Here is a 13,650-nt window from a genome sequence, read left to right as displayed (position 1 = left end):
CTCTGTCAACCATAGGAACTGGAACAGCAACATTGTCTCCAACTTCACCTGCCTTTAGATCAATACGAGAGCGCTTTACCATTCGTTCTGCCAGGGATAACTGTGACTCACGTGCTCTTTTACGTTGATTGCTTATGTCTTCAAGCCGCTTGTCAAAGGGTTCAGAATTCTCGCTCACTGCTGGCGGCTGGCTGGTTGCAGGTAGTGATGTTAACTCACTGACAGGAGCAGATGGTTGCTCACCAGAGACAGAAGGTTGCTCATCAATTTCTTCATGTGTGGCAGAGATTTGCACATCATTTTCATCAGATGTTGACTCAGTATTGATAGATGATGATGGCTGAAGTACTGTTAGAAGATCATCTTCAGATTTTAGTCTTTCAAGTATTTCAGGCGGGAGACTAGACGATGTCAGGTCAACTTTAGGGTCCTCTCCAAACATGACTTTGTATGGTGTTCTAATTATTCCAGCATGGTGAGCACAATTCTTCTGTCACTGATCGAATTTAACTCCAACTGTCCAGTCCTGCGTGTTATTGTCATTCATCCATGCCACTAGAATGTCTTTGATATCAGCATTTGCTCTTTCCACAGAGCCCTGGCTTTGCGGATGCCTGGATTTGCCATGAACTAGTTTGAGCTGAGGCCACAACTGCTTTAGTTCTGTAATAACCTGAGCTGTAAATTCTGAACCACTGTCACTCTGGAGGTTGGCTGGTGCTTCAAAGAGGAGGAATATATCCAAAAGTTGAAATGCCACTTCTGCAGCTCTCTTAGAAGTCAGAGGTCTTTGTATGACGAATTTTGTAAGGTGACACTGATAAACCATAATCCACTTGAACTGTTCTTGTGGAGATGACTGCAAATCAACCAGGTCAACTTGATACGGGAGTTAACTCACTAGACAGAATAGGCATTACAACAACACCAGTAGTCTTGGGACGTTTCTTCTTCTCTTGACACACACAGCAATATGACTTAAAGAGTTCAACAGCATCAGTTATGTTGGCATATTTCTGTCCAAGGTGCTTCAACATTCTGTCACGACCGCCATGGCCAGTTTCAATGTGAGCTTTGTTGATTATGTCATAGGTATCTTCTATAGTGGCATAGTAGATTGGGCGATCTTCTGGTGACTTTCTCTTCTTGATAAGTTTCTCCACATCACCACACAAAAGTACTTCATATTTGTTAAGAATGTAGTATTGGTGACATGACTTGATAGTGGAAACTTCAGCTACTGCTTTCAAATCATCAATGGTTTTATAATAATCCACTTTAGGAATAAGATATTTCTGACACTGCATATTCATCAAATAACATTTTCTTGAATTTTGTCTCAAAGCTAGACTCTTTAGGTTGTGCCATTTTGCACTGCAAGAATAGACTGATTCAGCATGCTCTACCGTCCCAGTATTTAGCTTTGGTTGTGTTTCAAAAGCAATCTGAAACAAACAAACTGAATAAACAAACTGTGTAAAGTTCAAGTAACAAATTGTGTAAAGTTCAAGTGATAATCAAAAGTACCCTTGTTATACGTAGGTTAATTGTGTTAATATGTGTTATGCCACACTTGCAGTCAAACTTGGGGTTAAGGCAGACACAATCACTTAAAGTTAACACTGGCCTTTAATAGTAAGTTGTAACCCTTCACCACACAATAGCAGGTGTACACCTGTTCACTAGGCAGCGCATCATTATTTACACTGTACAACTGTGTAAGCTCTATACAAAATGAGAAATAACATAAATAACATGGAAAAATAACATGAAATAATACTTAAGTGCGGAGTAAAGAAGAAGCACGCTTACCTGTCCAACGTCCGCGGCGAGTCTGACATGTCTAGAAGCACGTTTTCGAACCACTGAAATTCCGATTCTAGAAGCAAATTTTCGAACCACTGAAGTTCCGACCACTCCATCTCTAAGTTGAGAGTGGTTTGAAAGATCTACTTGTTCGTGCACCCTGTCTAGTTATTCACCACCATCTGCTCAAGGATTATCAGCCATGGCTGTACATTTTGTTTACTCATGACGATGCTTTGAGGTGACGAGGGTTTACAGTGAAACCAGTAAATACATGAAATCCCTAAATATTTTAGTAATTTCATGAAGTCCCTAAGTGAAACAGTAATTTCACGAATTCTCTGAAAGTTCTAGGGATTTCACGAAATCACTAGTTTCATAATCTTACTGTATATATATATATATATATATATATATATATATATATATATATATATATATATATATATATATATATATATATATATATATATATATATATATATATTACAGATTGCTAAGACTTGCGAATATTTACTTTTTTTTTTTACAGATCTTACATAATGAATTGGAAAAACACGGGTGTTGACATGGTGGTTCTCAGCCAGGTGAAGGCGATCCAAGTTAACCATTGCCCACAAGATCTCACGAGTCCAGGTGGAGCCACTCCGCGGGTAGGACATCACCACGATGTCATCACTCCTAAAATGAAAATTGTGGTAGGCCTGAGACAGCTGCCGGTACCTGAAAAGAAACATTTCAAGACTTTAGTGTCCAAGAATACAATTTTGTGTTCACAGAATTGGCTACTGGTAGAGAAAGAAATAAGAAGAATTGCGTGGCAGAGACAAGTTGAGCGAACGTTGCTGGTAGACTACCTTTCTACATCAGATAATTCACGAATCCTGCAAGCTTTTCATAATCATGATGTCATTCAGTTGACATGGATTTCCAGTCTGTTAATTGGTGATGTTACCAGCAATGACTGACTAGTCAATATTATGCATCTCTTCATAGTGGAAGAGTCAAATATGTGCCTTGGTGCAGCAATGCATTGTAACGCAATGGAATGTATGACGTAGTCATCTTGAAGCAGGACCTGATGCACATGCTTTGGGTACTTATGACAGTTTTGATGTCTTTAAACAGCAGATTTATAACATCATACGACATCATTAATGAGGATTAGTTAGTACTTACTCGTGTGGATAGACGGCACCGCCCGGCTCAGTGAGGACGAGGCGTTGAAACTTGCCATATCCACGAGCCTTTAGGACAGATATTTTCTCGTCAGACAAATCCTCAATTGTGACATCCATCTCCAAGCTTTTCGAAGTCATGCCGGTTATCCTTCTAATCGATGCTTTCAGCATGCCTAAATAGAAGAAAAAATAAAAATAACTTTATTTTCCTTTCTGTAAGATTTCTTATATATATTGTTACGAAAGCACAAACCTCAGCACTCCCGTAGATGCCCACAATTCCCCGACAGTCAGGACAGCACTCGGGAACACCAGCAGGCTAGACAAGAGATGCTAAGGGTACCACGTCCCACGTGATTCACGCACAGCCAGACAGAGCGGGTAGACAAACAGTGGGCAACACTTTCTTCCTTTACTAGTTCCGTTAGTTACAGGCAGTTACAGACACAGGCAGGGACAGTCAAACTCTTCAGGCTCACGCAACAGGCACTCGGCACGGAGGACACGCAAAGACAAGTTATCCAGAGCGGGGCCAACAACACACTGCCCAGTCACTGCAGTCACGCGACTTCTCTCCCGCCATCCATGCACCACTGCCAGACACCAGGCACAGCTGACACACACACACGCACGTCACACACTCAATCCCACAGAAAGAAATAAAGGCAACTTAGACTAAACAACAATAATACCCGGGCGTTACATCACCCCCTCCTTTACAAAAAGGTCGACCCGACCTTGCCTCTCCTTATATCTCTCCCTCAGAGTCAATCAACACAAAATCATCATAACGCCGTGGGCGGCGTCTGTCCCTGCGCGGCCGAGTGGGGCTGAGGTTCCTCTGCTGGCTCTGAGTCGCGGCCGTCGCCCACCCCTGACTCCTCAGCCTCGGCCTCCTCTGGCTCGCTGGGGGTGGTGACAGCTGTCTCCGGGTCGCTAGATCCTCCAGGAAGCTCGGCAGCGGGGCTCCCTCGGCCGCCTTCTCACCCTGCGGCGGTGCCTCGGCACGCTGCACCTCCACGCACTCGCCCACCGCTGTTCCGGCGGGTATGTTGCGAGCCTCGTCGGAGAAGTTAGCCAGTAAGACAGTGACTACCTTCTCCCCCGCTTGCACGAGGCTCCTTCCGACCGCCACTCCGTCAGCCAGTCGACAGTCGCTGGCTGGTTCCACTAGGCCCTCCGTGCTCTGCATCGGCCGTGCGAGTCGACACTGTACTCGACACTCAGAGCGCGGGGCCAACTGCATCCGCCGTGTCGTCACTACCTCCGACCGGCCGACCTCCGGAAGGAAAGGCACATCGTATCCACATACCTTTATCACCTTCCGTCCAAAGTCTACGCAGGCCCTGGTCTTCTTCAGGTAGTCGTAACCCAGCAGACACTCTTCCTCCAGCTCGGCAACATACACGGGCAGGTTCACCTCCGCGCTGCCGACACTTATTCGAACGTCTACTGGGCCTTGCAACGGCATGCAGTCCCCCGTTACTCCACACAGCCTGTCCACGGTGCACGGGAGCCACTCAGCACTTACCAGCCTCCGCTGCACGATGGTGCGCTCAGCCCCGCTGTCAATGGTCATGCAGCAAGGCCTTCCATCAACCGCACCTCGTACCTGCACTGCGCTGACGGTGAGGTGGCACTTTACACAGCACGGGGCATTGGCACCTTGGCAGGCTGTGAGGTCGCCCCCTCCTCCAGCCCGCTGCTGTTTCCCGCCTCAGCAACCTCCTTGGGCTTGGGGGAGGCGCTGGAGCGGTGGCCCGATTTGCCGCATGCGGCGCAGCACGTCTGGAAGGCTTTGGAGTTAGGCCGATCGAGGGAGCGCGTCCCTCGTCCCCTCGGACATTGGCTGCGTCTATGGCCTCTCTCACTGCAGCCCCAACAGCGGCCGGCGAACTCGGACGGGCTCGCCTCCCGTGACGCCGCCTTGTGCTTCACCTTCGCCTTCCGGCCCCGTACCTCACCGCGAGGCTGGGCAAGAGAAGAGAGGCTGGTCGTCGTCTGTAGGAAGGCCTCAAACTCCATAGCCCGTGCCAACGCCACCTGCACGTCAGCTGGGTGTGCCTGCTTCACATAGATTTGGAGCTGGTGGTCCTGGAGGGCGTCTACGAACGCGTCGCGCGCCAGAACAACGACCATGTCCTCGGCCGCGCTTGGATACGCCCTCCTCACCAGCCCTTCTACGTCCTGCGCCAGCTGGGAAAGGGTTTCGTCCTTCTCTCGCGTCCTCTTCTTAAGCTGGGCGCGGTATACCTCCGCCTGATGACGGTGTCCGAAACGTCGCCGCAAAGTTTCGGACACTGCTGCGTATGAGGTGCGCTGGCTGGCAGGGAGATGACCCAGCACTTCCAACGCCGGGCCTCGCAGCGCTGTCGCTAGTTGCAGGGCCTTCTCTGCCTCCCCCCAGCCCTGGGCCAAGGCCAGCATATCGAACTGGGCGACGTAAGACTCCCAGCTGACCTTACCATCGTACTCCGCTGGCTTGCGTCTCACGTGACGAGGTGACGAGCGGGCTGCCTTAGGGCTCGGGGGCGGGGAGGCGGCACGGGGAGGTGAGCCCGGCGGTGTAGGGGGCAGGCTAAGCCCTCCCCTCCTGTCCCGGGTGGGCGGCCAGCCCCCAACGGCCATCTCGGGTGCTTCCCAAGGACCTGCTTCCCCCACAGGGCCCCATCCAAGGCCCCCAACAGCAGGTGGGGCTGAGGCCACACTCCCTTCAGGTCCTGGGCTAGTCACGGGAGGCCAGGCGGGGGTTGCGGGCAGCTGTACACCTCCCGCCAAGACGCCACGTGGCGGCCACGCGCCCTGCCGCCAAACACTCGCGCCCTCACGCAGGTCTGCCACCTCTTCCCGCAAGGCTTGGAGTTCACTTTTTACCTCCTGTTTCACTGCCTCACACGAGCGATCAGTATACGCCTGCGTTTCAGCCCTCAGAGAACCTAGGCTGCTTTGCAGGGCTTCCATCAGTCGTTCAGTTTGGGCAGCTTGTGTTGCCACGGTTTGCTCGTGCCTTTCCTCCTGCTTCTGAGCCATACTCGCCAGTTGGGACATGAGGAGGTCCATCTGGGTGGGCTTCTCGTCACCAGCATCACTAGAGTCGTGACTAGACCCACTCAGTCCCTCACACTGGTCAGCAGCACCACTCTCGCCCGCCATTTTGTCTACCACCTTGTCTGTCATGGTTTCTCCACTCGAGTCACGTAGGTCTGTACGAGCACACACTTAGCATCCCACTCCTGACACCATTGTTACGAAAGCACAAACCTCAGCACTCCCGTAGATGCCCACAATTCCCCGACAGTCAGGACAGCACTCGGGAACACCAGCAGGCTAGACAAGAGATGCTAAGGGTACCACGTCCCACGTGATTCACGCACAGCCAGACAGAGCGGGTAGACAAACAGTGGGCAACACTTTCTTCCTTTACTAGTTCCGTTAGTTACAGGCAGTTACAGACACAGGCAGGGACAGTCAAACTCTTCAGGCTCACGCAACAGGCACTCGGCACGGAGGACACGCAAAGACAAGTTATCCAGAGCGGGGCCAACAACACACTGCCCAGTCACTGCAGTCACGCGACTTCTCTCCCGCCATCCATGCACCACTGCCAGACACCAGGCACAGCTGACACACACACACGCACGTCACACACTCAATCCCACAGAAAGAAATAAAGGCAACTTAGACTAAACAACAATAATACCCGGGCGTTACAATATATATATATATATATATATATATATATATATATATATATATATATATATATATATATATATATATATATATATATATATATATATATATATGGGCCCTGCACTGAGTCCATGTATCAAGTGTTTCAGGGAAGCTAATCCGGGTGCGGCAGCTTTGTGAAGGGGCTGGGAACTGTGGTTGTAACAATATAATTTTATATAATATATACCTAAAAAGTAATACAAGAAATCCCATAAAGAGAGCTTTTACATACATTAGAAAAGCCAGCTCTTGCAGAAAAGGCAATGCATGCAACAAGACATTATACTTAGGTCAAATAACGTAAAGAAAACACATATCAGAGTCAGTGACTATTGAAATAATGGCATACATTATGAAACAGTCAGATTCTTAGAATCCTGTCACGCTGCCAGGCGCATTATTGTATAGTTTTAAGCGGTGAACTCTCAGAAAAAGAACTGTATTTCGATCAACATGTATATCTATCAACAATAACAAAACTGGAGGTGATGACTGTGTTTGTATGTGTTGTGGCAGTCTATAAATCTGATTCAAGAAAAAAATTGGAAACATCCATTAATGGCTGCCAGTAAACATAGTAAAGGACTCTCAGTTATCGTACTGAACAATGTATATAGTAAATGGATAGACTGCATATATATAATATTCAAACATGGAGAGAAAGAATGAGAAAAATACAATGACTATAAGTATATAGAAAAATATTCATAAAAAGAGAGATTTCAAGTTGTCCACATCCTATTTTCTACAAGAACGACACTACAGACATCTAGCGGCTGAGAGTATGAACTAGAAGTCGTGATATCTCCAATTGTGTCAATGAAATATAGGGTATAGTTATCTGGCAGGTTGTGTGGACTTGATAAATGGAGGAATAGGAAAAAACGTGGAAAAGTGCAGCGTATGAAAGGATAGATCAACGAGTTGGATTTAGATGACTGATGAGTGATAAAGATTGGATGAGAGTATAGAGGAAGGACCTTGTAAGGGGAGGGAACTCCTTAGAAAAATACATTTTTCGACTCAGAGTTGAGTTGAGTTATTAACATCATAATCATCCTTAACATGTCTGGCGTTTTTTTGTGAAAACCACAAGTTGATACCATTATTCCTTATATTTTTAGATCGCCTTTAGTTATCATTATTAAAGGGCTTTAAATGCCCCGCGCGCCACGTGCTTGCCAAGTGTTCGGTCATCTGGCTTCTGGTCATCTGGTGATAATTTTAAAGCAGTTTTTTTTTTTTTTTCAGTGTTTTCTTGTTTTAATATATGTGGAGCTTCAGTTAGCAACATCACTGATGAGCCACGAGGGACTCAGAGGAAGGCTGGCCACTGCGGTCAGTCCTGCCAGACGTCAGTGTGTGTGCTCTACTATCTAAAGCTGCTTCATTTTAATTTATATTTGGAAGCATGCCTCGTTATAATAAGGCAAAGCGTGCACAGATAGATGCGGCAAAGATGAGGGAAAAGAAAAATAATCAAGAGGACTTGCGTTGTGGCAACAAGTCGCCACCACACGCTGCCTTTGTTTCACCACCACCACCATAGCATTCTAATCTATGGGCTGAATGCAGCAAAACTAAGTATATTGCGACCAAAAGAGTTACATTTGTTGCCACTCTGACTGTATTAGATCACAATCGGGTACTTGAATCCAAGTTTACTTGGATTTGGTGCCTCACGAAACACTTTAGCTGGGTTAGGCATTCAAGAAAGCAGAACAACTGTACAGAAGAGGACCGAAAAGAAACCCCATTCAAGAGAAGAAAGTGAAGACTACCAGCCAGGCAGCTGCTAATGATCCTGGCGACAAAGAGGAGGGTGGCGCCCTCTGATAAACTCACCTGCAAGTGAGTAATATCTTATCATACAAGAGAGGACCAGGTGCCAATCAGCCCTGAATATGATCATAAACGATGATTTCCTTTTTGTTATATATATATATATATATATATATATATATATATATATATATATATATATATATATATATATATATATATATATATATATATATATATATATATATATATATAATTTTTTTTTTTTTTTTTCTTAATGCATATAAAATTTTACCAGAAAAACCCACCATATGGAATTACACACTTCCCAGAAGAAAACGGTTCGTATCTTAAAACTTAAGTTTTTCATGCATCAAGCGTTTCTCCTTCGTTGTCCTACAAGATAATGGAGATGTAAAGGTATTGTTGGAAAGAGGAAAGAACGGGCTATTTTTGCCCAAAGATCGATTTTCAAAGAAGCTCTTCATACTGTGCTAGATTTTTTTTTTTTTTATTGAAAAAGTTTGAAGAAAAAATTTTTAGTTTTTATTTCAAAATGAAATGTTTAACAAAAAATCTATCTTTGAGGAAGTGAAGATACATGTATATTATCGACACTAAATTTTATAGCAATTGAATGAAAAACAAGTGAGAAGAAATTTTTTCAATGTCACTTTTTTGCTTAAAAAAAAAATTACAAAACTAATCGGCGAATTTCAGCGAAAATTGGGAATTTGCTTTTGTAGGTACTAAGGTACATACACACCAAAAATCATGAGGATCAGACAAATATGAATGTCACCTCTAAGAGCAACAGGCGTTCCTTCCCCTTAAGTATACTTGGAAGAATGACCTGCTATCACAACAAGAGAACAGTCAGAGAGGAAACCTGAGATGGAGTTATATAGAGAAGGATATAAATTATGAGACGGTAGGTTGGGAATTAAAATGAATGAACAAGATTCAGTGAGAAAAGTTAGATCTCCAGTAGCGTCTATGATGAAACTTATACTGCCATACAGACGTTTAAATATAATAATGTGAAGTGATAAATGTTTGAAAGTCTTCCTGTTGGAAAAAGATTCAGATTTTAGGAAGACAAGAAATCGAAATAATACGTGTATATTTTGAAGGAGTAGAGCGGTCACCCTATTCAGAAACATGCAGAGATGTTGCCTCATTTACAATGAATCGTGAGCTTGTTACAATACTTTATTGAGCGGCAAAGTGAAAATTCAGTGAACCTGAGGGAACATTTCAACACAGATAGGTTTGTTAATGGACAAAAGAAAATAAATGACCGCCCGGATACGACCACTACCATAAAGGATTAAGTGGATGCGCACACCCACTTGCGTATCACTGCTCCCGTGACTCGCCATATCCACTTAATTTGGATCATATCACAAGTACATTTTAACTTACACAGAAACACACGGCTGCCAGGCCCATACCAGCGACGACTGCCAGCTACCTAAACGATAGGCAGGCCATAAAAATTGGTCCACGGCGTACAAGAGCTAATCACATAATGATAACAACTAATACACAAATCAATAACTATAAACAATGCATTTACTCTATTACTCTTACAAGGATAAAATTTTCGGCCAAATTCACAGAAGGAGGCAGTAGGCACCTGCCGAAACGATAATTACTCCCAGTGAGGTCTAAGACACTGGATCAGGGGGTGCTGTGAACTTTTCATTAAAACCAGCTGTAACCTCACTCAACGTTTCCCTTTGTGTCTTACAATACAAAGGGACAGTCACAACCTGCCTTCTAAAGACAACGCTCTTCCTTCACACAAAACTACAAGCACCTAATTACACACACACATCCTTCACTCAAAATTCAAAGTTTTCATGGCGACTCTTACACTACCCTCGGAGTCCCCATCTGAGGAGGGGACCACAAATGTCCCCAGGTCGGACTGTTCTTTTGCTATCGACCCAAAGTGTCTTGACAACCCTCTCATCTTTTCTTCATTAACTTCTGCAACATTTGCGGTCTTAGATCTAATTTTCAATCTGTAGAACATCATCTCTCCTCTGCTAAACCTCATTTTCTTTTCCTTACTGAAACACAGGTGTCTGAGGCAACTGACAGTAGCCCCTTTTCTGTTCCCTCCTACTTTCTCTATCCTCACTTTCAATCCAAAACTGGATGTTCCATTTATGTGCGCAGTGACTTAACCTCCTCTCGTGCCCACGTTCTTGAATCTTCTGAGTTTACCACCATCTGGTTACGACTGCAAAGTCACTCTCAAAGTAAATTTATCTCTGCTGTATACCTCTCACCGAACTCTTATATGAAATTCTTTGACTACTTAACTTCGAAAGTGGAGCACATTCTGACTCTCTTCCCATTTGCAGAGATCTCCATTCTTGGAGACTTCATTGTTCACTACCACCTTTGGCTTCCCTCTCTCTTCACTGACTATCTTGGTGAACTAGCCTTCAACCTTGCTATCCTCCACGACCTAAAGCAATTGGTGCAAAACCCTACTTATATTCCTGACCGTCTTGGAGATACGCCCAACATTCTTGACCTTTTCCTAACCTCTAACCCTTCTGCTTATGCTGTTATCCTCTCTTCTCTGTTAGGCTCCTCCGATCACAATATCATATCTGTGTCTCGTCCTATTGCTCCAATCCCTCCTCAGGATCCCTCTTAAGCGGAGGTGCCTCTGGCGTTTTGTCTCTGCTAGTTGGGGGTACCTGAGGAGGTATTTTGCTGATTTTCCGTCTCTGTGTGCGGAGCGCATAACAGAAGTGATAGTGTCCGGCATGAAGGCATACATTCTTCACTCTTTCTCAAGCTAAATCTTCCAAACATTGGTTCAACACAGCCTGTTCTCGTGCTATGCATGATAGAGAGGTGGCCTACAAAAGGTACTTGAGCTTCCGTCACCAAAATCTCATGAACTTTATATCTTTGCCCAGAACCATGCCAAGTCTGTTATCCAACTATCCAAAAATTCCTTCATTTATAGAAAGTGTCAAAATCTTTCAAAATCTAATTCCCCTCGTGACTTCTGGCATCTAGCCAAAAACATCTCCAATAACTTTGCTTCTTCTTCTTTCCTTCTTTTATTTCAACCAGATGCACCACTGCTATCACATCTACCTCTAAAGCTGAACTCTTCGCTCAGACCTTTACTAAAAACTCTACCTTGGACGATTCAGGGCTTGTTTCTCCCTCTCCTCCACGCTTTGACAACTTCATACTACCTATTAAAATTCTTTGCAATGATGTTTTCCATGCCTTCGCTGGCCTAAACCATCGGAAGGGTAATGGACCTGATGGGGTCCCTACTATTGCTCTCCAAAACTGCGCCTCCATGCTTGCACCTTGCCTAGTGAAACTCTTTCAACTATATCAACATTTACCTTTCCTTCTTGCTGGAAGGATGCCTACATTCAGCCTGTTCCTAAAAAAGGGTGACCGTTCTAATCCCTCAAACTACCGTCCTATTGCTTTAATTTCCTGCCTGTTTAAAGTTTTTTTAATCTATCCACAACAGAAAGATTCTTAAACATCTATCACTTCACAGCTTTCTATCTGTGTATGGGTTCCGTCAAGACCACTCTACTGGTGATCTTCTGGCTTTCCTTGCCGAGTCTTGGTCATCCTGTTTTAGAGATTTTGGTAAAACTTTTGCTGTTGCATTAGACATATCTAAAGCTTTTGATAGAGTCTGGCACAAAGCTTTAATTTCCAAACTAACCTCTTACAGCTTCTATCCTTCTCTCTGTAACTTCATCTCAAGTTTCCTTTCTGATCGTTCTATTGCTGCTGTGGTAGAGGGTCACTGTTCTTTTCTTAAATCTATTAACAGTGGTGTTTCTCAGGGTTCTTTCCTGTCACCTACTCTCTTCCTATTATTCATCAATGATCTTCTAAATCAAAGTTCTTGACCTATCCACTCCTACGCTGATGATACCACCCTGCAATTTTCCATGTCTTTTCATAGATGTCCAACCCTTCAGGTAGTAAACAGTTCATGCAGGAAAGCAACAGAACGCCTGACTTCTGGTCTCTCTAAAATTTCTGATCGGGGATAGAGCAAACTTGGTATTGTTCAATGCCTCAAAAACTCAGTTCTTCCATCTATCAACTTGACACAACCTTCTAGACAACTATCCCCTCTTCTTTAATGACACTCACCTGTTCCCCTCTTCTACACTGAACATCCTCGGTCTGTCTTTTTTCTTATAATATAAACTGGAAACTTTACATCTCATTTCTAGCTAAAACAGCTTCTATGAAGTTAGGTGTTCTGAGACGTCTCTGCCAGTTTTTCTCACCCCTCCCCCCACACCAGCTAACTCTGTACAAGGACCTTATCCGTCCATGTATGGAGTATGCTTCACGTGTGGGGGGGGGTTTCACTCATACCGCTCTTTTAGACAGGGTGGAATCAAAAGCTTTTCGTCTCATCAACTACTCTCCTGTCTTCAGCCTCTTTCTCATCACCGCAATGTTGCATTTCTTGCTATCTTCTACCACTGTTTTCATGCTAACTTCTCTTCTGATCTTGCTAACTGCATGCTTCCGCTCCTCTCGCAGCCTCACTGCACAAGATTTTCTTCTTTCTCTCACCCCTCTTCTGTCCACCTCTTTAATGCAAGAGTTAACCAGCATTCTCAGTCATTCATTCCTTTTCTCTGGTAAACTCTGGAGCTCCCTGCCTGCTTTTGTATTTTTCACCTTCCTATTACCTTTCTATGACCTGAACTCCTTAAAGAGGGAAGTTTCATGACACTTATCCTTCAATTTTTGACTAGCGCTTCTTACGCTATTCAAGGACCGGCATCTCAGTGGGCTTTTTTTTGTTTTTTTTTAGACTTTTGTTTCCCTTAGCCAGTGTCCCTCCTATGTAAAAAAAAAAAAAACGCCAAATACAATGCATATATAAAGAAATTGAATTACCTATTTACATTTCTGAATTTTCGTCTAAAAAATCTCAAGAACACCTCCCTCCCGCTGAAATGAAGTTTTATTTTATTTTATTATCTATTTGTTTATTTATTTATTTATTTACTTTATTTACTTTTTTTTATTTTTAAGAGACTCACTGGCCTAGGGAAACAACAATTTGAATAAAGCAGGCCACTTAAATATTAAATAGAATGATCAAATA

At 44.1% G+C, this 13,650-nt stretch overlaps 1 protein-coding gene across 1 annotated transcript in view; it reads right to left on the bottom strand.

Annotated features, from left to right (window-relative positions):
• Positions 1-3,020: 3,020 nt before the first annotated feature.
• LOC135109472 (uncharacterized protein K02A2.6-like) overlaps positions 3,021-13,650 on the bottom strand; it is a 33,907-nt gene continuing 23,277 nt past the window's right edge. Inside the window, exon 4 of the mRNA XM_064020851.1 lies at positions 3,021-3,160. The gene's annotated coding sequence lies outside the window, so the exon portion shown is untranslated. The remainder of the gene's footprint in view (positions 3,161-13,650) is intronic.

This window comes from Scylla paramamosain, chromosome 19, assembly GCF_035594125.1.
Source record: "Scylla paramamosain isolate STU-SP2022 chromosome 19, ASM3559412v1, whole genome shotgun sequence".
In the NCBI taxonomy this organism is placed as follows: Eukaryota; Metazoa; Arthropoda; class Malacostraca; order Decapoda; family Portunidae; genus Scylla; species Scylla paramamosain.
This window is presented reverse-complemented; position numbering and strand designations above follow the sequence as displayed.